A 27,830-nucleotide genomic window follows, 5' to 3' on the forward strand; every position below is an offset into this window, starting at 1 on the left:
CTGACTCGGGGAGGGCTGGCAGGCTCCCTTGCTGACCTGGGGCAACGCTGGCTTGTGGGCAGGCACCGTGGCCTCCCCAGGAGCCCTCCCCTCAGAGAGTGGCCCCCTGGCCCTCTGGTCACCACCATTTTGTCCCCCCTGCTCTTGCTGAGACAAGGCTGCTGGTGTGGATGCAACAGAGGCCCAGCTTGGGCCTAACTAGCTGGGTGGAAATGAGTGGGGGATCCTGGACCCCAACTGGGCCCCCAAATGAGGTTTTGCGCCTTTTTGTCTCCACCAGCTCCTGCGGGGTGGGTCCCCGTACGGTGGGGCAGGACGGGGCCAACGGCCTCCTCATAGCTCTCTGGAGGCCCCATCTGCTCACACTCACTCAGAAGGAATGTGGGCTCCCGGCCAGGAAGCCAGATGTGCGCCCCCTCCTCGGACCCCACCTCTGCCTCCTCAGCCTGCAGAGATGAGGGAAGGGGGTCCTACCCCACTCTCCATTCCCCAGACAGGTCCGGGAAGGCTCAGGCACCAAGGGATTGGGCATCTCTCTTGGGGTACATGGGGGCCAGGACATGGAGGGTGCTGGGGAGTGCCCCCCGCCTTACCCAGTGCTTCGCCGAGATGAAGTGGGACCTCTGGGGCAGATCCCAAACTCTTCCATAGACGTGGCTTTGGGATCCTGGGGGAAGCAGTCAGCAGCTGTCTTTTAAAAGACGGTATGAGATTATTGCTGATTTTTCCCCCTGTTTTTTTTCATATTTTCCAATTATTTTATACTGCGATGCTAGTTAGATTTGATAAATGTAGTAGAAATGGAGTCCTGGAGACTCGGAAGGTCCACATAGTATTACCTTCCAGATTTGGGGAGTCAACTGTGGCCGTGTAGGACTGAGTCCAGAGCCACAGGAGGCTGATCTGTGCTTGTTGCTGTCACACACACCAAGCTCTTCTCAGGAACGGCCATCCCAGGCTTCGGGTCCTGGCTTCTCAGAGTGCAGCCCACGGACCACAGCACCAGTATTTCCTGGGGCTTGCTAAAACCCATGAGTCCCTGACCCACCCAGACCTCCCTGGGTAAGATCCCCAGATGATGGGGTCCCCTGACCTGGACCCCTCACAGTGGGAGCTGGCCCACAGGGCCCACCTCAAGACCTGGTACCCCGCCTCTGGGCCCTGTCTCTGAACAGATGCAGTAAGCAAGAGGCCCTTGGCATGAGGAGCTCCCTGCAGAGATTGACCCCCACTGTCAGGGTTCTCTAGGTAGATGGGGGGCAAAGGGGCAGGTAAGGAACTCATGCACTGTGATCTTTGAGCTACTCAGTGGAGTAGCTGGATTTTCACCTGGGCAAGCCAGTGTCTTTTAAAAGCTGGGGCAGAGGGTCCTTCCCTTCCCAGCCCCGTGCTAATGCTGGTTCTTCCTGTATATGGATCATTATCTCTTAATTCAATGTCAGAAGTAGGAGTAGTGGTCCCATTTCACAGCTGAGTCTCCAAGAGATGAAGCATTGTAGAAGGGGTAGGACAGGTATGAGGACTCTGCTCGTGGGGCCTCTGTGTCCTGCCTCCCTGAACACCCATGCCACTCCAAGCTGAGTCTCCCTGTCTATGGAGCCTCAGTCTCTTTCTTGAGCTGGCTGAGACCTTTTCCTGACCCATCCCAAACCTGATTCTGCCCGGGACCCTGAAGGCCCAGGGATCCCCTACCCATTTCACAAGGAGTGGAATGACAGAGGTTCGCAGTCTTCCTCTCGTCCCCTGTCCAATGGGACTAGTGGGAACACTCTCCCACACAAGTGCTTGAGGATGCAAGGAAATGCCTAGCATGGTGCCCTGTATACAGGAAGCACTAAATAAATGCTGGCTAGAATAATTTATTTCTTCTTTGGGTTACCTTGAAAAGTGTACCTATCTTGCAAGGTACTAGGTAGTTTGGCAAGGCTGGGTTTGATTGGACTCTGTCCACGCCACCTCACCTGACCACAAGCTAGAGGGTTGGCATTGGGCTAAATTCGTCCCTGTACCCCCTGCTGTCTGACACCCACCCAAGACACTTCACCCAGCAGGAGCTCAGCACAAGTGCTCCTGAAGGAAGGGAATGGGTTTACAAGTCTTTTATAAGCCATGGAAGGAAGCCTGTGTCTCAAATGAATGATTGTATGAGTTTGACATAAATAATATGAAAAAGATTCTAGAATGTTCTTTTTTTCGGTAATAGCCTTAATGAGACAGAATCCATTCACCATATAATTTACCCATTTGAGATGCATAGTTCAGTGATTTTTAATGCACTCAGGGTTGTATAAACCATGACCATCAGTCTCAGAATCTGTTTTTCAACTCAGAAAAAGAGCTTCATACTCGTGAGGAATCCTCTCCTGATGGTCCATCCCCACCGCATCGGCTCACCTCCTTTCTCTCCCTCTAGAGAAATGGAGTGGTATAATAACGTGCATCTGGTGACTGGCCTTCTTCACTGAGCATGACATTCTCCAGGTTCATCCTTGTCACGTGTGCCCGTTTCTGTGATTTGGGAAGTGTTCTATCATGTTCTAGTCTCTGGATGAGACTGAGGAGAGTGATCATTAATTCTCCTTTCGAGGTCTGGTAGAATTCACCTCTGAAGCCATCTGAGCCTGGGCTTTCCTTTTGTGGGGAGATCTTTGACGACTAGTTCCATCTCTTGTTCTGGATCTGTTCTGAGTGTGTATTCCTTCTTGATTCAGTTACTACAGTTTGTGTTTTTCTAGGATTTTGCCTGTTTCATCTAACTTATCTAATTTATTGGCTTACCATTGTTCCTGGTGTTCTCTTATAATCCTTTTTATTTCTGTAAGGTCAATAATAACGTCGCCTGCTTCCATTTCTGATTCTTGTAATTTGAGTTTTCTCTCTTTTCTTGGACTGATCTAACTAACTAAAGGTTTGCCAATTTTGTTGAACTTTTCCAAGAACTAACTTTTGATTTAGTTGATTTTCTCTGTTGTTTTTCTGTTCTCTGTTTCATTGCTTTCCACCCTAATCTTTTTGTTTTTTAATTTTTTTAAATTTTAATTTGTTACGTATGACAGCAGAAGGCATTACAATTCATATTACCCATATAGAGCACAATTTTTCATATCTTTGGTTATACACAAAGTGGAGTCACACATTCATGTCTTCACACATGTACTTGGGGTAATTATGTCCATCTCATTCCACCGTCTTTTCCTACCCCTGTGCCCCCTCCCCCTTTCCCTATCTATCTAAAGTTCATTCCTCCCATGACCCACCACCCCCTGCAACCCCATTATGAATCAGTATCCTTAAATCAGAGAAGACATTCAGCATTTTTTTTTTTTTTTTGGTGGGGGACTGGCTAACTTCACTTAGCATTATATTCTCCAACTCCATCCATTTCCCTGCAAATGTCATGATTTTATTCTCTTTTAATGCTGAATTCCACCCTCACCTTTTAAAACATTGTGGTAAAATACACATAACATAAAATATATCATCCTAACCATTTTTAAGTGTGTTAAATACATTCACAGTGTTGTGCAAACATCACGACTGTCATTCACAGAACTTTTTTTTTTTTTAATCTTGTAAAACTGACTCTGAGCCCCTTAATCACCCCCCCCTTTTCCCCTCTCCCCTCCTGGTGATCACTATTTCACTTTCTGTCTCTGAGTTTGACTTCTCTAGATGCCTCATAGAAGTGGAATCATACCATATTTGTCTTCAGGGCTCATTTCACTTAGCATAATGTCTCCGTGGTGTATCCACATCTTAGCAGGTGTCAGAATTTCCTTTATTTTATTTTTTATTTTTTGTTTTAGTTGTAGTTGGACACAATACCTTTATTGAATTTCCTTTATTTTTAAGGCTGAATAATATTTCATTGGATGGATATACCACATTTGTCTGTCACCCATTCATCAATGGGGATACTTCTACTTTGGGGCTATTGTGAATATGGGTTTGCAAATATCTCTTCAAGTCCTTGCTTGATTCTCCACTCTGACCTTTATAATTTCCTCCCATGATCTTGCTTTGGGTATAGTTTGTTCTTTTTCTATTTCTTGAGGTAGACGATTAGGTTACTGATCTTGTAACCTTCCCTTTTCAGTTAAGATGTTTGCAGCCAGGAATTTCCCACAAAACTGCATCCCATAAGTTTTAGTCTGTTGTGTCTTTATTTTCGTTTATCACAGAGTATCTTCTTCTTCTTCATGTGTTTCCTCTTGACCCACTGTTGTTGAGGAGTGGGTTGTTTGTGAATTTTCCAAATATCTTTTAATGATTTCTAACTTTATTCCATTGTGGTAAGAGAAAGTTTGAATTATTTATCCCTTCTAAACTGATTGTGGTTTGCTGATTGTGTGGGCTGTCCTGGAGGCTGTTCTATGTGCACTTGGGAAGAATGCATTCTGTTGCTGGGTGGAGTGTTCTGAGGGTGTCTGTAGAGACTGGGTGGCTTAGAGTGATGCATCTGTCTCCTTTTGCCTTGTTGATATTCTGCCCCATTCTGTCCATTATTTTCAGTGGGAATATTGAAGTCTTCAGCTATTATTTTTGAAGTATCTGCTTTTTTTTAATGCTACTTTTTTTTTGCTTCATGTATATTTGGTGCTTTGTTCTTAGGTGCATGTATGTTTCTAATTGTTTTGTCTCCTGATAGATTGATCCTTTATCATTCTAAAATATCCTTTTATATCTCCAGTAATATTTTTTTTTGTTAAAGTTTACTTTTTCTGATAGCAAATTCCCAGTTTTCAATGTTGCTACTGGCTTTTCCTATTCTTTTACTTCTAATTTGTAGCTGTGTTTGAATCTAAAGTGTGTTTCCTGGGGACACCATATAGCAATTGCTTTTTGTTATCCAGTTGTTACTGGCAGGCAAGCCGGGAAACTGCCTGCATTCCAGCTGGCTGGATTCAGCTCCCCCAACCCACGTCCCTAGCTACAAAATAAGCAAAAGATGCAAAAAGGAAAAATGAATTTAATGCAGTTGATCAAACTGGAGAGAAACAGTTAGATTGTTTTTCTTGTCTTATAGAAGTGGTTATCATTTGTAGAAACAAAACCCAAGAGATACACATATGTAGACTTAGCTAGGCTGTGCTAGCCAGAGAGCTCACAGGACTGCAGTTTCCTTGGTGCCCACCTGGGTCAGGTAGTTTTCTATTTCCATTCTCAGCACAAGGAAGTTCAGGAGCTAAAACAATACAGAACTTCTAACTTTAAAGGGGCTCTGTTTCACAATCTGAGGATCCCTGCCTTTTGATTGGATTCTTTAATCCATTCATATTTAATGCTATGATAGAGGCAGTTGGATTTCTGCCTGGCATTTTACTTTTTATTTCCTAAGTCACTCATGTTTTTGTTTCTCTATTTCTCTCTTATTGCTTTCTTTGGCACTAATTTTCTAATGTAATATTTTAATTTCTTTAATTTTTCATGATAGTTTTAGTCATTTTTTCTAGGTCACTGTAGGGCTTATCTTATCATCTTAACTTACAAGAGTGACATATAAACATATAATTCCTACGTAGCTCTGCTCTCCAGTGTCTTTGGACTTTTCAGCCATCTCACTATGCTGAGTCTGTGTGTAGGCATCTCTGTTTACCCTATTTAGATTTTGTCGAGCTGCGTGGATGTGTTGGTTAAAGTTTTTTTCTTTTTTTAAAATTAGATTTGGAAAAATTTCAGCTATTATTTCTTTAAATTTTCTTTCTGCTCCATCAGATCTTCTCTTCTGTGGAATGATTTTTAAATGATTCAAAAGTTTTTAGAATCCTCAGTCATCCAACTGGGCTGGACTTCACCTCCCCCTAGTCAGTCCTGAGTCTGCCCATGAGCCCAGGGATCCGAGGGAGGCAGCAGAGAAGGTGAAGCCCAAGCCCTGGCTGCAGCGGCCACACTAGTGGAGTCCAGGAGCCGGGACTTGTGGCCTATGAGTTGATTCTTTTCCAACCTTAAGATCAGGGTAAAGGTGTTCAGAACTCCACTTATCTGACGAATAGGCCTCACCCGTTCCTAAGGCCAGTGTGATGGGGACTGGGCACATCAGGAAGACAGGGAGCCCCTAAAGCAGAGGTGGAAGGTGCTGGAGACCAATTCTAAATGTGTCTGAAGGAAATTCTCTCCTCATGGGAGGAGAGACCAGCGTTCCATCTCTAGCTAATGTCAGCACTGACCCAAGGAGTCTCAGGAGACAAGAGTGTCCACCACGTGGTGCTTAAAAACACAAGCTCTGCCTTCCCCACAAGGTGTGCCAGCCACTTGCCTAGAGCTGATAGTAAAAGCTTCTGAACGAGTTCATCACCGAGTTTAGCATGTTATATGCATTAACTCTGTCAGTACCCTCAAAAACCCTCTCAGGTACATGCTAGAGATCCCCAAATGCCACTGGGTAAAACTGAGGCCCAGAGACGTGACTTGCCCCAAGGTCACACAGCAGGTGAGTCTCAAGGCTGAGGCTGGGGCTCAGCTCCTGCTGATCCCAAAGCCCAATCTTTGCCACTTACACCCTGCAGTCACCCTTTGCGTTCAGACTTCCATCTCCACTGTCATTCCCAGAAAGTTTGGGGTTCTTCAAAAGAAATTTTCTTCAAAAAATGAGCTGCTGGGAATAAAGAGGGTCGAGGACCCTGCAGACAGATGCCAGACCTGCCTGGTCTCACCCAGTCTCTGTGCCCCATAATGGGCCAGCATCAGGGCGCCTTCTGCCCTCTTGGAGTCAGGGAGGTCAGGTGTGGCTCGGGTGGCAGCAGACATGCATCGACGGCAGGGAGGCACGGTTGTCATCTGCTGGCTGCCTGCAGGGTCACCTGGGTGTCTTGCCTTGGCTTCTGCACACCGATGGGGCAGGACCACAAGGACCTAAGTTTCAGTGTCCTTCTTTGAGCCCACTGCACTTGCCTATGTGGTATGACTTTGCAGCGGGGGCTTTGAATTGCAGCCCTTCCTGGGCACCTGCTGGGTGCCAAACCTTCGCTGGATAAGGCCTGACCTTGTCCTCAGGGAGACACACAGAGCAGCGCTGGCCATTCTGGGTGACCAGGGCTGCCACAGAGGTTTGCCGAGTGAGAATCCAGCTCTGCCTAGGCTTCGGGGAGGCCTCGGAGAGGAGGAGGCGGGGCCTGGGGTGGGGCAGGCTTCCAGGCCAGGCTGTCAATAACTGGAATATGCTTTCTGGGCAGCGCCAGCCGTTGGCCAGGGCTGGCACTCCCGAGGGGGGAGCGGAAGGTGTGGTTGGAGCAGGTGGTGAAGGGCCTGCGTGCCAGGCTGCACAAACTTGGACTGAACCTGGAGGGCAGGGAGAAGCCATCCAAGGGTTTTCGGTGACAGGCTGGCATTAGCATTTTGAAGGATCGTGATAGTGGCCGTGGGAGGCCGGGCTGGAAGGGAGAAGGCTGCTGCGGAAACCAGCCATGAGCAGGGATAGGAGATGGTCAGACCAGGTCCAAGACAGGGAGCGCAGAGGTTGCAGGGTGGCATTTGTGGATACCTCAGTAAACAAAAGAGGACAGGTCCCCACTCTGAGCTGGCGTTCTGTTGTTGAAGAAGGACCATAAAGTGCAAATCCAGAAAAATCAAGGGAATATCAAACGTAATGGAGACTGTGAAAATGTTCCTGGGTAGGCCCTGCCAGGGTGGTTTCTCCAGGAGGAACAGGAGGGACAAGTGCCCAAGCCCCTGATACTTTTGGGGTTCCACAGAAACGTTTCCATTTGTATTTAAGGCCAGAATAGAAAGTTACTATAACAATGATGAATTTATAATGATGAATCCACCTTGGATATTTATCTTTATACTTACACAATCAGGAACTCTATTATATGGAGGAAGGGGCCCACAAGGCAAAAGTACCTATGGATGCAAGCTCAGAGTGCAGTCCTGAAAAGAATCTGGGGGCTGCTTTCTATTGGATGGCTGTGGTGGGCCCCTCTGATGATATGACATGAAAACTCAAGATGCTACCTTTTCTCTAAAACTCAGAATCCACATGTCATTAGTAAGGACCCTGATGCCGGTGTGGGAGGTATCTTGTTGTGCTCAGAGGAAACAATCTCAAATTTATAAACCAAAGATCAGAGTTCAGGTTCTAGCTCTGCATAATACTGTTCTGTGCAACCTTGAGCAAGTCACTTCACCTCCCTGGGCCACCTTTCCTCATCTCCAATTTGGAGTTGATGACTCACTCAGCACCTGTGTGGGAATAGAGCCTAGGGCAGGGTCGGGGAAGTACACACAGGATCCAATGTCCTCTCCCTAAGCCCTCTACTCTTTCTAGCCACCTCCAGCCTGGCCCCCACCCTTCAAGAAATTCTCCAAGCCCTCAGCCTCCATCAGGCCCAAGGCATTTGGGGGGAGCAGTGGTTACTCCTTTGGGGGAGGCCTGAGGAGTGTTGTCACCTGCGCCTCCTGTGTCCAGCTAAGAGACGGGCACCATGAGAGGTCTGGGAAGGGCCCGAGCCCCGGGGAGCTGCCATTCCTGAGTCAGCCTGCCCAGGGCTGCTAATGAAATCCAGATGTCCCAGAGAACACAATCATCACCCCCACCCATCTGGCAGCTCGGGTTTCTTGGAGATTGCAAAAGAAAAAGAAAAATAGAGCAGGGAGAGAACTGAGTCCCAGAGCCGCTGAAACCTTAGAGGCGGGTGTGAGGGATGCAAAGAGTCTCAGGGTCCTGCTGGGGGAGGGGCGCAGGGGAAGCTGGCCAGGCCTCCTCCCCAGGAAGGCCCGACCCTGAGGGCTTGGGGTGTCCAGAGACAGCAAGCAGGGACGGCCAACCACGTCTGACCCTCGCCTGGACCCTGCCCGCATGGCAGCTCTGGCTGATCTCTGGGTTCAGAGGGGCTGCAGCCCAGGCAGGGGCAGGCAGAGAGGGACTGAGGGTATGTGGGCGTTTTCCTGCAGAACTCAGACCCAGGGCTAGAAGCTCTTGGAGCCCCACGGCTGAGTGTCATGGAGGGCAGAGGGTGAGGGGTGGAACAGGGTGGGAGCCAGGCCCCTTCCTTCCCTGAAGCCTGCCTCACACATGACCTTAGCAAGGTCCATGTGAAGATAGGTTCTCAGGCTAAAGACGTGTAAAGTCCTTGGTTAGTTAGCCCAGGTTAGACCTGCTCTGATTTGGACATGGTTTGAGTTCATGTGCTGGGAGCTTGGTCCTCAGTGTGGCGAGGTGAGAGGTGGTGGACCTTTGAGAGCTGAGTCCTAGTGGGAGGTGATTAGGTCACTGGGCACCACCCTTGAAGGGGCTTAAGGTCACTCTCCTGGGAAAAGATTTTATAAGAGAGCAAGCCTGGTCCCTCCCCTCACTTCAGTTCCTGTCTCTGCCCTGTGGTCTCTCCCTTTAAGCTCTCACCATGAGGCCTTCACCACAACCTGTGCTGGGCTATTTGCACTTTTGGCCTCCAAAACTTGTGGGCTAAGTCAATCTCTCTCTCTCTCTTTTTTTTTTTTTTTTTTTTTAGAAATACCCAGCCTCAGGTATTTCATTATAGTAACAGAAAACAGATAAGACCCATCAATGAGCCAGGGGGAAACTGGGTATTTTTACAGAGTCTGAGAGGACGGCAAGTTATAAAAAAATTCTATAGAGGGAGAGAGGTGGGAAGGGAGGAAGAAAGGAAGGAAGAGATGGAGGGAAGTAGGGGAAGAAAGAAAACCACAGACAAAAGGCCCTGTAACCACTAGGCAATGGAAGTAGCAGAGAAAGTGTGGCTGCGCTCTCTGCACATTTTAAAACCAACTGCAGACGGGAGGAGGGAGGAGGAGGAAGGGCCAGCGTGCAGCCGGTGATCCTCACTGCCCATCACTCCTGCGGGTACTGCTGGGGATCCTCTGCCGCCGGGCGGGCTGGCTGGCCAGGGCCTGGCTGCGGTGTGCAGACACTTGGCACAGGACCTGGAATGCCAGAAGCACTTCGGGAATGTCAGCGGGGATGGGCGTTGCTGGGGGCTGCAGTGTGACTGCTGCATGGCAGGTGGTGGCTTTGGTGGAGGTGCTGAGGGAGGGTCGTGCCCCAGGCCTGGTGTCTGGGGGCCCAGTGCTGCCCCAGCCCCTCCCGAGGCCCCTCGGCTCCAGGGCCTGCCGTCAGTTCCTAGCTCTGCCTCTTCCTAGCTGTGCGTGCGCCTTCAGGGGAAAGAGCCAGTCTATCTAGGCCTCAGTTTCTCCCTCAATGACACTAAAGAATCCTGCCTCCTGGGATGCTGGAGCGGGATAGGTCACCTCAGGTGAAGTGCTGGGGGGGAGCGCCTGGCCCCTCCATGGACCATGAGTGTGAGCTGTCACCATCGTGACACGTTTGGGAGGTCTGAGGCCTGAGAGGGCTTGGGGGTTCCACAGAGGGGCCTCCAGCCTCCCTCCCACCCTCCTTCCTGGAGAAAGGGGCCTGCCATTCCAGGATGGGTGGCAGGGAGGCCTGTCAGGGGGTGTGGGAGGGAGCGGGAAAGGCTCTGGTGACTTTTGGGGTCACCCAGGTTTGCTTCCAGGTCTGTGGCCTGGCCTATCCCACAGGATGGGGAATGGAAGCTCTGCCCTGCCCCGGGGCGGGGGGCCTCCAGAGGAGGCTGAGGGGTCATGGAAGGTGCCTGCTACAGCCTGTGGCTGTCAGCGCCCCTCTGGGACAGGCCGAGGGTGGGCTCACCAAGTGTCCACCCTGCCTGGCTCAGAAAGAGGGAGCAGCTGCCGGGCTGGGGGAGGGATGCGGAGTGGAGTGCAGGGTGTGGGGCTTCAGGCAGCCTTCCTGCTGTCTGGCAGGGCAGGAAAGAGCCTAGGAGGGCCAGTTTCACATCCTCCGCGGCCAGTTCTGCTTTAGACAGGATCACAGATGGCGAGGAGCCTCCCCGCCCCGGGACTCTCAATGTGTCTGGGTCTCACCTTCTCCATCCTCTGCCCTGGGCCTGGAGGGACAGGGACGCGAGCAGAGTGGGTGGTGGGACCCATCCCTAGACCTGAACTACTTGTGAGGCCGACTGAGTGGAGCCCTGGGGTGAGAAACCGCATCAGTATTAGTCGGCTGTTTGCTGCTGGCCTTATGAAGACATTTATTGAGCGGGGAGCCCAGAGACTCACAGTGCAGGTGCACGGCACAGCTCTGGCGAGGGCCAGGAGGGAGAAACCCAGCTTGTGGCCTTTTATAGCCACCCTCTCAGAACCATCCAGGAAAACGCCTTTGCTGCCTTTCAGGGGTGCACCTCAGTGATCTAAGGACCTCCCCGTAGCACCGTCCCCAGGACCAAGCTCCCAACATATAGCCCCGTGGGGACACAAGCCACTTCCAAACCGTGAGCTGGCTAGCTCCCCAGTGCCCGCTCCTGCAGGCAGCTTTCTCTGGTCTCTCCTGTTCTGCAGGCAGCAAAGACTGACCTCTGCAGAATGCTAACGCGAGGCTCGGCATCCGTCTCGTGAGGCCACTGGACCTCCCGAGTCTTATCCATCCCGTTTGTCCACTGAGGCTCATGGGCCTAGTGGGAGGGACGGTGCAAGGGGAGGAGAGGCAGCCCAGGCTGCTGCAGGCTGCAGTGCTCCCCCTTCCTTGCCCCTCCCGCCCCAGCAGCGCTAGCCACAGGCACTGGACAGTGGAGCTTTTCCAGCCTCCAGACCTTTGCTCCTGCTGTGCCACCTGCCTGGGGTACTCTTCCTTGGTTTCTCCTGTTGCCCCCAGAGCCCAGCCAAGCCACCTCTGTGGGTGTCCTCCCCCCACCCCCCGGCCAGGCCACTGCAGCCCTCAGGAGTCTGGTCTGTGGCCTGGCCTATCCCACAGGCTCAGGTCGCCATGGAGAGCCAGAGCAGGGGCTAGCACAGTCCCCCCCCAGGCCCCTGGAGAGCCCCCGAGGGCCTCGGTCCTCCTAGGCGAACTGGAGGCAGGACAGGGAGTTAGTTGCAGGATGGGGATGGGATGGGGATGGGGCTGCTCCTTGCCGAGGTGTTTGGTTGCCATCAGCCACAGGGGACTTTACAGGTAGGAGGACAGCCAGGTGACCTTGAACAAGCCCCTCCTGCCTTCAGCCCCTTGCCACACGGAAGTGTTCACTCTATATGGCGGACCCAGGAATATGCCCCCAGCCTGTCCCCTGGCTGCTGTGTGGATCCTCCAGCTAACCGCGGAAAAGTTCCCAGCAAAGTTGAATGAAGGAAGGGGGTCCTCAGAAGAAAAAGAAATTTATTTGTGAACACACAAAGTCCTGCCTCAACGTCTGCTCCTTGGCTCGGCAGCAGGGGCAGCACCAGGAGCTCATCAGAGCTGCAGAGCACTGCCCCCCGCCCCCCAGGCTGCAGAAGCCAGGCTTTCACAAGCTCTCCAGGTCACTCATGGGCACATTCAAGTTTAGGAAACACTGTTCTGCAGCATCCTGACTCCTACTTCCCCATTCCTGGGGGGTCAGCCCTTGGGCTTCTTGCTAGAGCCTGATAGGGGATCCTGGCTGGAAATTCCCATCTCACTAGAGAAGACACCCTGGCCCAGCAGGACCCCTGTTTTGGAGGCTGTTTATGGAACCAGGATTGTGTCGAGAGCACTGAAACATCCAGAGGCCTTGACAGCCTCTGTCCATCTAGCAGTCCCCCATAAGGCCACCCCAGTTTATTTGGGAGTGTGGTCCCCACCAGAGGCAATGAGACTGCAGGACCTGGAACAGGGTTAGGGATGAGGAACCAGATCAACTTGGAGGCAGGAGGGCAGGGTTTCCCCTGAGCAAGCCAAGGGCATTTGTGCCCACAGTCTCTATCATCATGCAGCAGGGTACTGAGAAACTGCAGCTGGAATGTTTCAGGTTAGACACAATGAGCAGCTTCCTAATTGACCAGGAACAAAGTAGCAAAAGTCCTGAGGGTTCCACCCACTTAAATATTGGCCCTGTTGTGGGAGGTCAAGAGGCAGAGCCAGGAGGGGTTCGCAGCAGTCCTCTGTCCAGCCTCGCACCTTGAGGTCATTGACCTGGAGGCCAAGAGACTTGTCTGAGGCCACACAGCAAGCTAGTGATGGATGGCTGGGACCCTGGTTTCTGACTGCCTGTGCCTGGGGCTTCTCTTTACCCCAGGCCTCCTGGTGGGCTTTGAGCGTGTGGGGGAGGGAGCCTGGCAACTCTCTGTGGTTCACTCTGACCTGACCTGCTTGGTACCTAAGACCCCTAGGGACACCCTGGGGGCAGGGTCCTGTGAGACAGGTGCAGTGATTTGAGGATAGAACCCCGGGAGCCAAAGGGGTACAGGTGAAGGAAACAAGAGGCCCAGGCGGGTTGATCTTGATGTAGGGGCTGGGGAACATCACTGGGGTCCTCGGGCCAGTGACTTTTAATTGCAGTCTGTTTCCCCGTCTGTAATATGGAGGACAGATGAGACGAGGTCTGTGGTTCTCAACAGAGACTTCACATTAGAGTATCCTGGGGTGTTTCGGTTTGTTTATTTTGGGGAGTGCTGGAAAGTTTGATTCTGTAGGTCTGGGGGAGGCCTGGCCACGGGCATTTGGTCAGCTCTTCAGGTGATTCTGATGAGCAGCTGGGCAAAAGCACGTGCCCAGGTCTGAAATGGTGTGGACCTCAGGCAGGGGGTGATCAGGGCTCTGCAGCTATGCAAAACCATCTTATTCTTCTGAGTCGTGGCAGTGAAGATGACAAGGTTCTGCAAAAACGTTGCAGGGGGTCCTGCTTCTACCACCTTCTGATGTTCATCCCAGATTCCTGGACTGTGTGATCACTAAGTTTTATCACTCAGCCGGGCTGCCCACACTGGGTGACTCTGACGCTCAGTTGTTCTGAATCGTGTGGTTTTGAGTCTGAGTTCCTCCGTCAGTGCAGATCAAGGTGGTGTGGGTCTGAGCCTCCCATCAGACATCCCTCTGGGTGTCTGATGTGCTGTTGTTATTGTTCTTTGAAATGAAGATTCTCCACATCTGTGATCATAACACGTTATTAGCCTGAATTCTAGAGATTCCAGGCATCTAAGTTATTATGGCACTAACATTTTGTAAAATTCTAAATTCAGCAACACTGTGTAGTATCATTCCTTCTGGGCAGTTGGCAGCCAGGGCCCAGGGCCTGGCCTTTGTCTCCCTGAGACAGGGCGGTGATTGTGTGAGCTTGGACATGCGCCCCCTCTCTCCTGATCTGGAGGGCCTCTCTTGGGAGAAGGAGTCGGGGTGGGGAGAGCAGAGACCCCCATGGAGCTCCTTTGGCTTCGGCTCTTCCTCCAGCACTGGCAATGGAGGAGTAGAAGGCAGAGCAAGTGAAAGGGGCACGTCTGACCATGCAGCAGGCAGGACAGCAGGATAGATGTGCAGCAGCAGCTCTCAATTGCTCCTTGCATCAGTTCCATCTCACAGTACAGCTGTCAGTCCCCAGAGTGCAAGATCAGGCTTAGATGGTAGAAGCTTTTGCACCTAGAAACCTCCCTACACACACACACACACCCAACTCTGGATGGGAAAACTGAGGTCCAGGAGGAGGTGACTGCCCTGATAGAGTTGCTGCCCAAGCCCAGGACTCCTAATTGCTGGCCATCACGACATGGCTCTTTGCATGACCCTTCCCAGGCCAGACTTTTTGCACAAAGCCATCAGCCTTCTGTAGGACTGACCTTCAGGTCCCCCTGAGGTGACAGGAGTCAGCTCCGCGACTCAGGATTATTCATGTACAGCCTGTAGCCTGGCGATTTCACCAGGCCCAGGAGGGGATCTTGCCGTCCCAGGTGACCTCCTGGGCCGTTTCCTACCAGCCGAACCACACAGGCCTTGGTTTCACTCCCCCAGGACTTGTGCACAAGTGTGACAGCGCCTGGCCTGCAGGTCAGGCAGGAGACAGGGTGGGCTGGGAAGAGTCAGGTGTGAGCTGTCCCTCGCTCACTGTGGGACCTTGAGAAAGTCCCTACACAGGGACTTTCCTGGCTGGGGGCTGGTGAAACTCACAGAGTCACAGTGAGGATTTCATGAGGTCTCACACAGGCAACCTTGGCACACTAGGAGGGAACAGGGGCTTCCATGACCACCTCCAGCTGCCAATCTCAGCATAGAACGCATCTTGAAGAGGGGCTTGCATTTGCTGGAGGAGACTGGGGGGGCTCACTTATGCTCACTCAGAGGGAGCAACTATGCATTTCAGACTCCCTGGGGTTTTCAAAAGTTTAGCAGGCTAGCGCAGGAGGGCGGAAAGGTCTTGGATATCTGAGATTCTAGGCAAGTATGAAGACGTTGCTGATGATGATGGTGATGGTGATGCAGGTGATGATGGTGATGGCTTTGGTGATGATGGTGATGGTTATGATGGTGGTGGGGGTGGTGATGATGGTGATGATGGTGGTGATGATGATAGTGATGGTGATAGTGATGGTGATGGTGATGACAGTGGTAGTGGTGGTAATGATGGTGATTGTTGTGATGATGATGATGATGGTGGTGATAGTGATGGTGGTGATAATGGCTACTATTTACCAAATTTCCAAATATGTGTTAAGTACTTTGCACTCAAAAGTATAGAAATTCTTCACTACCCACCAGATAGCTATTGCTATCCCCAATTGAATGTTGGAAAACTAAGGTTCAGAGAGATTCACAGACTTCCCCAAGCTCTTAATAAATGACATCAGCAGGATTTGAACCTGGATCTCCAGAGCTACATAGCCAGAGCTCTCCCTTGGCCCGTGGTGGGATGAGAGGCTGCAGGGCCACAAGTTGGACAATGGCCAACCTCCAGTGGGGCCACAAGCAGGGCACGCCAGGGAAGCAGAGGACTTTTGTCAGAAGAGCTGGAGCTGTTGTAGTTTCCCCTCCATCAGTGTAGTCACAATTTTCCATGTGGCTCTTGCTGTCACTTTGGAAATTCAGAGCTACCTGTGATGAGTCCTGAACCTCCTCCAGCCTGCCTTGGCTGGTGAAGAGGGGCCTAGAGCAAAGGCCTTTGCACAGCCACACACACACACACACACACACACACACACACACAGTACGTGTGCACGCTCTCAGGAGGTCTCCCTGGCGCACCTTGCAGCCCCACCAAGATCTGGAGGTTAGCTGCAAGCTCTGCCAACCACCTCACTTGGAGTCCTGGAGTCTCTTGCTCTGCTCTTGGGCATGTGTTCCTCTTTCAGTTGGTGATGGTAGTGGTAATGGTGATGGTGGTGGTAATGGTGATGGTGGTGATGGAGGTGGTGGTGGTGATGGTGATAGAGGTGGTGGTGGTGATGGTGGTGATGTTGATGGTGGTGATGGTTGTGATGGTAATGGAGGTGGTGGTGGTGGTGGTGGTGATGGTTGTGATGGTGATGGAGGCAGTGGTGGTGATGGTGGAGGTGGTGGTGGTGGTGGTGGTGGTGGTGGTGGTGATGGTGATGGAGGCAGTGGTGGTGATGGTGATGGAGGTGGTGGTGGTGATGGAGGTGGTGGTGATGGTGGTGGTGGTGGTGGTGGTGGTGATGGTGGTGGTGGTGGTGATGGTTGTGATGGTGATGGAGGCAGTGGTGGTGATGGTGATGGAGGCAGTGGTGATGATGGTGATGGAGGTGGTGGTGGTGATGGTGGAGGTGGTGGTGGTGGTGGTGATGGTGGTGGTGGTGGTGATGGTGGAGGTGGTGGTGGTGATGGTGGTGGTGGTGGTGATGGTGGAGGTGGTGGTGGTGATGATTGTGATGGTGATGGAAGTGGTGGTGGTGGTGGTGATGGAGGTGGTGGTGGTGATGGCGGTAGTGATGGTGGTGATGGTGGTGATGGTGGTGATGATGGTGGCGATGATGGTGATGGTGGTGGTGATGATGGTGATGGTTGTGGTGGTGGTGGTGGTGATGGTGATGGTTGTGATGATGGTGATAGTGGTGGTGATGATGGTGATGGTGGTGGTGATGATGATGATGGTGGTGGTGCTAGTGATGGTGGTGAATCTGGCTGGTCATGGAGGGAAGTACATTACCTGTTGCTCCCTGTGTGTGCACCGTGTGCCTGGCAGGCCCAGCTCTCTACAAAGGCCCAGTGCTCCAGGTGGCAGAGCCAGGAGCCTTTCCCCAGGGTTTCCTCGTGCCAAGGATCCAGGTGGCTCTTTTCACTCCTGGGATTCCAGTCTTCTGAGCTACTGGGAGTCAGACGAGAGCTGGAGAGGGTCAGTGCCCAGTAAGGAGCACATGGCATGAGCTCCAGGGTCTGGGGATACTGTCTTTGCTGAGGACTTACCCAGGTCTCTGCCCTGGTGCCAGCCCCCTGGAGAGGTGGACAGTGGCAGACTGAAGAGCCCTCCCCTGTGGCCTGGCAAGGAAGACCATGGGGTTCAAGCCTTCTCAGACACATGACAGGGTCCCAGCAGAGCATGGCAGCTCCAGGAGGAGTTGGGGAGTGTCTGGAAGCCGCCTGGCCTTCCTTCCTCCCCACGTTTGCTTCAGACTTTTCCCTGGCACTGGTCTTGGTCCAGGCCTGAGCTACTCCTGCCCGTCTGGGCTCTGGGGCTGGAGACCTCTCACCTCCCTGGCCGCGGCCACCCTGTCTGCTAAGCACAGGGCCAGCGGGAAGCGCAGCCAGACCCTCGCACTTTGTGGTGCCCCGTTCACACTGAGTGACCAGGAGGGCCTGGTGGCCTGCCCTCGGGGCTCCAGTTTCACTCTCTCCTGGGTTTCCTTCCACTGTGGACTCAACACCTGTCCCATCCATTCTTCCTTCTTGGCTCAGAAGAATCGTTCTGGGGCCTGGCCGGCAGCTGGGAATGGTGGGGAGCCTGGGTCTGCCTCGTGCCCCTCTTCACGCAGCCTGGCTGTCTCTAGCTTGGCCTGCCCTGCCCTGAGCCGTGTGCCCACCTGCAGGGGAGCCCGTGAGTGTGCCATGAACACGTGGACGTGAGAGAGACAATGTGAATATAACACTGTGCCAGGTGCCTGGTCCTCCTTCATCTTGCACAGGCTCAGGTGACCATCAGGGACAGTAGCCACCCTGTGATGGGGTCCCAGGGGCCTCCCCATCCCCCACTGCCATCCCAAGGCATTCTGATATCCAGACCTTACACCAGCTTCTGTAGCCACATGGAGCCCTTTCCCCTGTGACTTACCTGGCTCCTCCTGCACTCCCTCTGTCCTCTCCAGCTCCCCAAACACAGGGCTCTGCTCTTCCCGAGCATGTCCCCCAGCATGTGAACCAGTGCTCGTGTATGTTACTTCAATCTATTCACTCATAATGTATTTACTGAGCACCTACTATGCACCTAGCTCTGTCCTAGGTATGAGGAAGTCTACTACAGTGAACAAGGAAGACAAGGAAAGATTGCAGCTAGTATTTTTGTGGGGTGACAGTAAAGAAACACACATAAATGGATAGGCCATGGTACAGGTTAAGTTCAAATAGGGTGGTCAGGGACAGCTTCTCTGAGGATGGGAAGAGAAAAATAAAGAAGCGAATGGTATGGCAATCTGGGGGAAGGGTATTCTTGGGAGGGAACAGCAAGTGCAAAGGCCCTGAGGTATGGCAAGGATGTGCATGGCCTGTCTGCTCCAGCTCAAGGGACCCCAGGCTTGTTGGGAAGGGCTGAGACACAGAGTTAGTTAGAAATGTCCCCACCATGGCTGGCCCTCCGTTCTCCCGCCTCCTCCCCCAGCTGGGCAGTTCTTCTCTGGGGAACACAGATGGGTGCTTGTCTTGAGAGCTCCCCCTCCTCCTGCCACTCTGAACACTTGCAGTGGGGACAGGAAGTGTTGGCCCTCGCCTCCCAGCTGCCCGAGTGGGACGCCACCGAGCCAGGCCAGCCTGCTCAGGGAGGGACAGAGGGCCTATTGAGCCCTCTCTCTGGCCCCTCTGGGACAATAGCCACACTGAGGACCGGGAACATCAGCCGGCATGCTGTCCAGGAAGCTGCCGGGCCGCGGCCTCCCCCTTCCGTGTGCCGCCCAACTCTTTCTGGCTCTCTGCTTAGCTCCCGATCTCAGGCTGAGAGAAGTGTCGGGATGGCCACGGTGCCCTTGACCTCCTCCCGGCGGCTCCCTGCCTTGTGCCAGACCCATGCTGGACCAGGGAATCAGAGGCCCTCCGAGGTCTCCGCCTGAGGGGCCTGGGAAGGAGCGAGACACACAACTTCAGGGAGCATCCGAGAGCTTCCCACACATGCGCACAGAGCGCGGTGGGTGGGTGGGTGGGCTGCGGGGAGGGTGGGAGGAAGGCTTCCTGGAGGAAGAGGCATGAAGCGATTCTGCAGCCAGGAGCAGGCTGGGAAGGCCCAGCACCCACGTGTCAGCAGGGCGAGAGCAAGGCTTGAGTCCAGAGGAGGAAGGCACAGTGGCCAGGCCACGTTAGGATTCACACTCTTCTCAAGGCTGGGTGCAGTCGAGTGGTGGGACATTTGTTCCAGAAGGATCTTGAGGAGTCCTAGACCAGGAATGCTGACACAAGTCACGTTGCCCGTACCAGCCCCTAGCCCCCAGCTGTGGGAGGGGGGCATCCCCACCACAGCTCTTGCCAACCAAGCTGGCGGGAAGCTTCAGAATCCTTCTCCACACAGTTCTCTGGTACCTGCCAGTTGGAGTGGACGCCCAAGATGAAGCCCTTGCCGTCCCGGGCCCACCCGGTCACCTCGTGGACAGTTGAGGAAACTGAGCCCAGGCAGTGGAGGAGCTTACCCAGGTCACAGAGGGTGCTGGGGGGTGTGCTGGGGGCAGGAGGGAGATAAGAAATGTCCGCCTTTAAGTGTTTGAAGTGGTAAAACTTGAGATACTGGGAATGGCCCAGATGGCCCTGGACCGACCCTGTAGTGTGACTACCCCCTCCAAAGAAGACCCCGTTAGCCTTGGCCCTAGCACCCCATTCCTTCCTCGTTCTCAGAACAGCTTGGATAATTTGCAAGAGATCCTTGTCTTGGTCCTTCCCTGACTCCCGTAAGTTCACTGGAAAGGGGTGGTGTCTGTCTCATTAACCACCTACTCTTGAGTGTACCCAGTACCTAGTTGTCGAGGGTAAGGATGGAGGGCCCCATGGCTGGCGAGATAAGTGTGTATGTGACAGTCACCCAGCGCCTTCTTCACTCCTGCGCTGGTTGTTTCGCACCCCCTGGCCTGCAGAGGACAAGCAGGACCCCTGGGGCAGGTTGGGCCCAGGCTGATCAGACACGTGCCGGTTTGTGGAAGGCACCCAGCCCAGCCAGGCAGCCCCCAAGCTACCGCAGGGACACTGAGGCCCAAGGAGCTAAGTCAAGAGCCGGGGATCTAGTAGGCAGAGCAGGGAGCTAAGCCCAGGTCTCTTGGCTTTGGCCAGGCTCCTGGGCACCCATCCTGGCCCCCATGCCTATAGCTCCAGGGCTGATTTTTCCCGACAGCTGGGCCCACTGGGAGCTGTGTGTGCCAGGGCCAAGGCAAGTGCCAGGGGCACAGGTGGGGGCAGGAGGTCCCTGCAGGCGTGTTCTTTTTCCGTCTTGCACAGACGGGGCCACAGCCCCCAGCAGCCAGGTCTGCTCTGTGGTCATTACTGGCAGTGATGGCTTCCAGATGACAAGGAGTCACAGGCTTGGGATTGGGCCAGGAGTGCCAGGCCAGCCCTCTCCCAGCACCCTGCTGCCAAGACACCACCTCCAACACCGCTAGTCCTGCCCCTGAAGAGCTGGCCCTTCTGCCCAGCCCAGGCTGCGGCCCTCTCAGACTTGCAACCAGCCTGCTCCTGAGCTCAGCAGCCCTGGCCCTGATCCCAGCTCCCTCCCACCCTGACTTCCTGTGAGGCTTGAGCAAGGCACCTGCCTTCTTTGTGACTCAGTTTCCTGAGCTGTAGGATGGGCATTTGGGGGCAGTGTGGAGACAGCTCCTGACAGACACTGCTGCTTCCACAGACTGATTAGTCGTCACCAAAATGGGACTCCGGCTTCCCCGGGGACTAGAGGTGCAAACTCTGGAGACGACCCCCAACCCACTGGTGAGGCCAGCTGTTCGTGTGACAACAGTGCCCCAGGTGTAGGCTCAAGGTACAGGCTCAAGTGTGAGTGAGGAAAACGTTGTGCCTTGAAATCAAGCCTCAGGCACCTGGAGTCAGACTAGAGCAGACTTCCCCGCTGTGAGAAGGAACCTGCCAATATCCTGGTGAGAAAAGTGGACTGCAGTTCCCTCCATGGCGCATGGTGGTGACCGCACTGTCTCAGGGCGGCAGTCAGCACCCAGCCTGGCCGGCCAGCTCCCACAGCGCCTGCAGCCTGGGTGCTCTGTGACGGGCATGGCACGAGGTCAGGCCTGCAGCTGGCGACCTGCTCCACTGTAGGAGCTGCGGGCACAGGAGGGTGCTGGTTTCCTTTGGTAGGTGTGAGGGATTACGAGAGAGGGCAGGACAGTCAAGGAAGTATCTAGAAGTAAGTGCAATTTCTACTGGATCTCACTGGGGCAGGATATGCAGCTAGTGGGACTGGGAAGTGCAAAGGTGGGTGTAAGAGTGACCCCCAGCCAGCCAGCCCCACTCTGGGTATGCACTTCCTCTTTTTTCTTGTCGGGGCACCAGCAGGATTATTTGTGGTGTGGGGGCTTCCCATAGACAAGGGCACAAAGAAGGTCAGAGCTGGAGGCCAGGCCGGAAGCTTGGGTTGTTGTGGGAGCCAACCAAGCCTTGGTTTAGATCCCAGCTCTGCTACTTTCAGGCTGTGTGACTTCAGTAAGATCTCTCAACGTCTCTGTGCCTTGGATTCCTCATCTGTAGTGGGGATGGAATGGCTGTTGAAGGTGATCCTGCCCACAGCAGCTGTCAGAGTTTTGCTTCTGGGGGTACCTGGGGCCCAGGAGGGGAACCAGCCATTTTGGGGACACTCTAATTTCCTGCTTCCTACAGAGCTGCCTGCACCAAACCCTCTGGGGACAGTGGGACGGGGTCAGTTTTGCACTGACTTCCAGCCCTTGGGGTCAGGAATGACCTAGCTGCAGGGCAGGGAATGTCAAGTGGAAAGGTCTTCGCTCGGCAGGGCTCCACCCTGAGGGGAAGAACCTGTGAGGTCTGCACGCCTGGCACCCCAGCTCTTGTTCTCTGATTCCCAACACCAGCCGACCCCAAGGAATCATGGGAAGAGCTGGCAAACACTGGGACGGCCACAGAAACCTCTTAACCCCTGCTCGGCCTGAGTCCAGTTACCACAAGTGACCTTGACACCAGTCGATGGCCTTCTGGACCTCGGGCAGCTCATACAGCAATGAGGGATTTGGACAAGAAGGACCAGGGTTCAATGCCTGCCACTTCCTTGCTTTGTGACCTTGGACAGGTGGCTTAACTTCTCTGGGCCTTCGGTTTCTCACCTGGAGCCATTTCACCATGGAGCTACCTCCATGTCTACTGCACGGCCAGCCTCTGCACCCGGTGGATGTAGCGCAGTCGGTACCTGTGTTGTCCTGTTGTCCTCAGCTCCGAGAGCTCCAGAGCTCACCGGTCCTCAGAGGTGAAGGCTCGCTTCTCCGCCTACCCCTCGCTAGCCAGATGAGGAAATGGAGGCCCCCGCCAGGAGGTGATTTGTGTGAGGACGCAGCCAAGTCTGGAAGTCAGACCTACAGCCTCCCGCCAGGCAGCCCTAGGAGCCCAGCCCCCCGGCTCCTGTCAGAGTAGCCCCAAACTGCTGACTCCAGCGCTTCACCAGCCAGGACAGACCAGAGCTCTTTTCTGGCACTCGGCCACCCTCCACGCCCTTCCCCCATCGCTATTTTCAGCTGAGCTCCCCTGTCCCCTCCTCCCGCGCTGTGGCCCTCACACCGAAAACCTCCTGGTGCCCTGAGGACTGCCCTTTACCCACCACCTTCCTGCCCCCGGGATTCGGGTAGCGCCTCCCCCCAGCGGTACAGCGGGCTCCCCACGGCCACCTTCTCCAGGCCTCCTCAGGGCAGCCTCAGACACAGACCAGGGACCAGGCACCAGGCAGCTTATGGAAATGGCGCTGCCAGCCAGGGTGGTCAGCAGAGTCCAGAAGGGGCGTCCTAGGAGAGGACAGAGCCCACCCAGGGTCAGCCCCACGCTGCCATCTCCTGCCTGTGGGGCTCCTGCCCCATCCTGGTCCTTGCTGTCCACCTCTCCCACCACGACATCTGCTCACGTCCAGGGACCCCTCCAGCTGCTGATGGGTCCTGAGGTCTGGCAGGGCCTGGGGCCCCAAGAGGAGTACGAGGCAGCGAGGGCCTCAGAGGGCCACCCCCACACACAGAGGCTCATGGGAGTCATCATGGAAGCTCTCCAGTGTCTTTAACTTCAGATGAAATCTCTGAGCCGGATGTCCTAGCCAGTCCACAGCCAAGCAAGGGGTGCAGGCCACAGCCTGGGAGTTTGGGGAGCCCAGCTTTCTTCAGGGGAGATACAGGAGGTTCTCGGCTGGAGAGCCAGCATGGGACTCCAGGAGGGCAGTGGACACTGTCGGGGGCAGGGAAGTGAGGAGGGTGCCCTAGAGATTGTCCTTGAAGGACACCTGGTCATTTACTGTGTGGGGGGCATAGGGAACCGCAAGAGCAAAAGCAAGGGGCGGAGTGGGGGGATGTGACTTGGGTTTTTATTCAAGCTTCAGTTTTGTAGAAGGGATTCGCAGAGGCTGAGGTCAGACGGTCAGCTGGGGACAGATGGGGAAGGGGCTCCAGCACCCTGTACGCTTCATCTCTGTCCTCCAGTGAGGGGGACCCTGAGCCTGAAGTGGCTGTCAGAGTACCTGCGGGGGACCTGGCTAGGCTGGACTGGGGTGTAGCAGGAGAGAAGGGGGACCAGAGGGGAAAGCACTTGCTGAACAGACAACACAGGCAGGGAAGCACAGGGACCTGGCTTGCCACTCAGCGCCACTGAAGGGATCAACAAACCGCTGGGTGGTTGCAAATCTCAGATCCACCCCTACGCAGCCACCCACAGTCACATGAGGGGAGGATGCCCGCGTCTTTTGCAATGCCTGTGATTCGGATGTTTTCCACCCTTTGGCCTGGCCCCTCTCCCACTCCCTGCCCTCGCTCCAATTCGTGGCTGGTTGGCGGGTGGAGGGAGGCCAGAAGCAGGAAACAGATAACCAGGGAGTGCTCGCCTGTGCATGTGATTCAGAGTCTTCACTTTCTGAAAGGTTCTGCCTGAGATTCCTGCAGATGGCCTGGTGGTGGTAGTGGGGGGGATTGGAGAGAGGGGTTCCTGGGCACAGCGCCTGGAGACCTGCCAGGGGCGCACAGGTCCTGGGGACCTGCGTTCTGTCCCTTCCTAAGTCTGTTTCCTCTTTCCCTCAAGTTGATTGATTTCCCGCATCACCCCGTGCCTCTCTTGGGTGCCTCTGGTCACACCCTGTCCCCTCTGCTCTGTGGGGCCCGCCCCGCCTCATCCCTTATTCCTGCCATCGCTGCTCTCTCCTCCCTCCTGGGCCTCCTCCCTCCCCTCTGTCTTTTCCTTTGCTCTCTGTCTCTATCTGGCCCCTTCTCTGCTCTCCACCCCCCTGCCCAGCTAAGCCCCCTCCCCAGGGCTTTCCTGAGGCCTTTTCCTGTCACTGTGAAAGCTCCCATTGTTCCCTGCACTTTGACAAACCCTAGTGTTGTGGAATCAGGATGGCATTTTTGCGGTGGCTTTGGGCTGGGAGTGGGTTGGGAGGGGTGCCGAGGAGGCTGAGCCTCTTGGGCCCATGCTGGGCTGCGGCAGGAGCCCAGAAAAGAGGAGAGGGCCTGGGGCCAGGAGGCCAGGCCGTCTGCGCTCAGACAAGGAGGCCCTTGAGGCTCCAGAGGAAGCCAGGGTGGCCGCTCACTGCGTCCTTCCTCCCTCCCAGCATCCTGCGGGCCCCTCAGCCCAGCCCACCTGTCCCTCTGACCGGCTGCTTCCTCTGGGGCATCCTGCAGCCTGCAGCTGCCTGGGACGGGCTAAGGCCAGCAGGGCCTCCCAGGGCATGTGTTTGTGGGGGTCTTGGGAGGGCCCCCAGCCGTGCGGCAGAGCACAGGGAGGAAGGGAAAGCACAGGTTTGGGCTCCCACCAACTTGACCTCGGATCTGACCCCCCTGCTTACCAGTCAGGTGATGTCGGAAGCTGCTGCCCGTCCTGAGCCTTGCTCCTCGCCTGCCATTAGGGACAGGAGCGCTGCCTCTGAGGGGCTGCTACAAGGATTAGAGATGACTTCGGGTGTCACCCACTGGCCCTGTGCCTGTCACCTAGGGGGCCTGGGGGGCCGTTGCCTGAGGATGTGGGTCTAATGTGTTTCCACAGAGTCTGAGCCAGGCTTGAGCCTGGGGTGGGTCCCTGAGGGGTGTGTGATGGGTATTGGGCCATGACTGGGGGAACAGTGATGGGCTGACCCTTTTGAAGGCCCTAGACTTGAGCTCCATCAAGGCAGGGTGTTTCTCGCTGCATTGTGTGTTTCCATGTCCCTGAAATTGTCCATAAAACCTGGTATGGGTGGGGAGGGGGTGTGAATGAATGGGTGCGGCTGAGGTGTCAGCCAGAGGCGGTTGTGTTCCTCAGAGCAGCCTGGTCTCTGGCTCTCTCACAACCACCTCCCGGGGAGGCTGTGCACTGGGTGGAAAGTGGCACTTTGACACTCTGGCATCCGGGCTGGGGCTCTCTGCAGGTTGCTTGGCCTCCCTGGGCCTCTGCACTCCTGCCAAGTGGAGGGCTGCGGAGTGGCAGCTTAGGAAGTGCTAGTATGTCGTAGGTGCTCCCTGAAGGTCAGTGTCCCCAGCTCCTCTGAAGCAGTCTTCTCCCTTGGCAGACGAGGAAATTGAGGCTCTGAGATGGACCTGGGAGAGCCAGGGCCCAGCTGGCCATCTGGTGCTTCCAGCACCCCAGGCTCAAAGAAAGACAGCAGGGAGAGCCAGAAGAGGGGTTCCAGAGGGGAAGTTTGGGTCTCTGCTAGGGAGGCCTCCAAGAAGGGCCAGCAGGGCCACACACAGCCCCAGGCTAGGCCGTGAGCCTGTGCTTAGCCGCTCCTCACCTTCTCTGATGGCCCTCAAAGCAGTGGGCCAGCTGCCCCTCGGCCTCTGCTTCTTTAACAGGGCAGAACCATCCGAGACTCCCGAGACCCAGGGCTCTTCCTCTCTGGGACACTGGACTCAAGGCCAGGGCCGCGGGAGAGCACATAGAGGGGCAGGACGGGGCGGCAAGGAGCCCAGCTTTGCTTCCTCCCCAGACACTCTTGGCTTCAGCCAGAGCCTGTCAGCTGGACGCAGGGGACCACGCAGTGCTCTGCAGAGGGGGAGCGTGACAGGCTGCCAGGCACACACTGGGCTGCGGGCCTCTAGGGAGGCAAGTGTCCCTGCCCTGAGGCCAGTCCCACCTCGCGTTCTGGAGGTGGGGAAACTGAGACCCAGAGAGGGGAAGAGATGTCCCAGTTTGCCAAGACTTGGGACAGCGGCCCCCTCCTGTTTCATCCCATCCCAACTTGGACTTTTTCCTTTGTGTGATCCTGGTTCCCAGAAGTTGAGAAAGTCAAGTCCAACAGCCACAAGCCCTCAGCAACTTCCTGCCACGCCCTCCTGTGTCCGCGTCCTTGTGATGCTCCACACCAGACCACCAAAGGCCATCATGATCATCATCTATGAAAAAGAGACTGCCAGTCCTAGGGAACCCTTAGGGACCCCCTGCACCCTGAGAAGGACTGACTGTGGAAGGACATCGGGCAGCGGGGCAGAGCAGAGTGAGCAGGCTATGTCACAGGACCATGGGGACTACTTCTAGCTTCCCTGAACCACACAGGAGCAGGAGGGGTGGAGGGTGGGGGGTGCCTTCTGTGACTGAGAACAGGTAGCTCTAGGACATGAATATGGTCCTGCAGAACCAGCAGCCAGAGGCCCCTCAGTGTCCCATACCAGCCCCAGTGTCCACACTGCAAGGGGCAGGAGTAAGGACAGAACTGCCCTCCTCACAGGGTCCCTATCACAGGGAGAATGCAGGGCGCCCCCTGGTGGGCAGGCAGGGTCTGCAGACCATGAAGTGGGCTGGTCAATCTCCCCAGTCAGTGAGTTGGGCCCACTCAGGGAAGACGGCTCCTTCGTTAGGATGGACCATCAGCATAAATGAGGCCACCCCTGCCCTATGTCCTGGAGGCCACCTCTGAAACTCTGGCTGGCTTCCTGCTTGCCCCATTCTTTGCTTCTTTCTCTCCATGGTTGTGGTCCTCACAAAAGTCACCGCCACCATTTTAATGGCGGAGTTGTCCTTCGTCCAGTGGGTGTAACAGAATTTAGAGAACCGGGGAGCTGTTGTGGGACGTGGAGCTTGTCCAGGGCCTCATTGTTCTCAAAGCTGTGGTGAACATCTGGAGCACCCCCTTGGTCCACATGTCTAATCACCTCATTAGGACAGTCACCCAGAGAGGAGGAAGGAATGGATATATTTTTTTTTTAAAGCTTGAAGCCTCATAGCCAAGTATTCCTGAAGGAATTCAGTAGGAAAATCTATCTGGCCGGCCCCGGCCCCAGCAATGTCTGACAGTGCCCATTCTCCCACCTGTCCCAGTGAGCTTCACCAGCTCCAAGGTCAGGATGACAGAGTCAGAAGTTCCCTGGAGGAAGTGACCTTACCAGGCTCAACTGCCTGACCAGGACAAACATCCCCTCTGCAGGCTCCCTGCTAGTTGCTTCTCCAGTCTCTGCTTGCATACCCACAGCCTCAGGGAGCTCACCACCACCCAGCCAACCTTGAAAGATCCATGAACCGAAGGGAAGAAAGCACGGAACCTGAATTCTGAAGGGTGTCCCCATCCTCCACCTTGTCCCAAGCTGCTGCCTGCCTGGGTAGCTCCTCCCTGTCCCAGGCCCAGCTTTGCCTTCTCCCTAGCCACAACCACCCACTTTCCAGGATGCTCTGCGGCAGCCATTCGAGCCCCAGTCTGAAGATCAGAGGCCACTTCCCACTCGCCGCTCTGTCCCTGATCCACTGTGTCCTCAATCAAGTCCCCTTGCCTTTTGTGTCCCCAGAGGGCCTGTCTGTGCTCTTGGGGGTGATTTCCAAGCCCCAT

At 54.8% G+C, this 27,830-nt stretch overlaps 1 protein-coding gene across 2 annotated transcripts in view; it reads left to right on the plus strand.

Annotated features, from left to right (window-relative positions):
- Positions 1 to 27,830, plus strand: part of Zcchc24 (zinc finger CCHC-type containing 24) — a 53,519-nt gene that overhangs the window by 11,902 nt on the left and 13,787 nt on the right. The window lies entirely within an intron of this gene.

This window comes from Ictidomys tridecemlineatus, chromosome 1 (genome assembly GCF_052094955.1).
Source record: "Ictidomys tridecemlineatus isolate mIctTri1 chromosome 1, mIctTri1.hap1, whole genome shotgun sequence".
In the NCBI taxonomy this organism is placed as follows: domain Eukaryota; kingdom Metazoa; phylum Chordata; class Mammalia; order Rodentia; family Sciuridae; genus Ictidomys; species Ictidomys tridecemlineatus.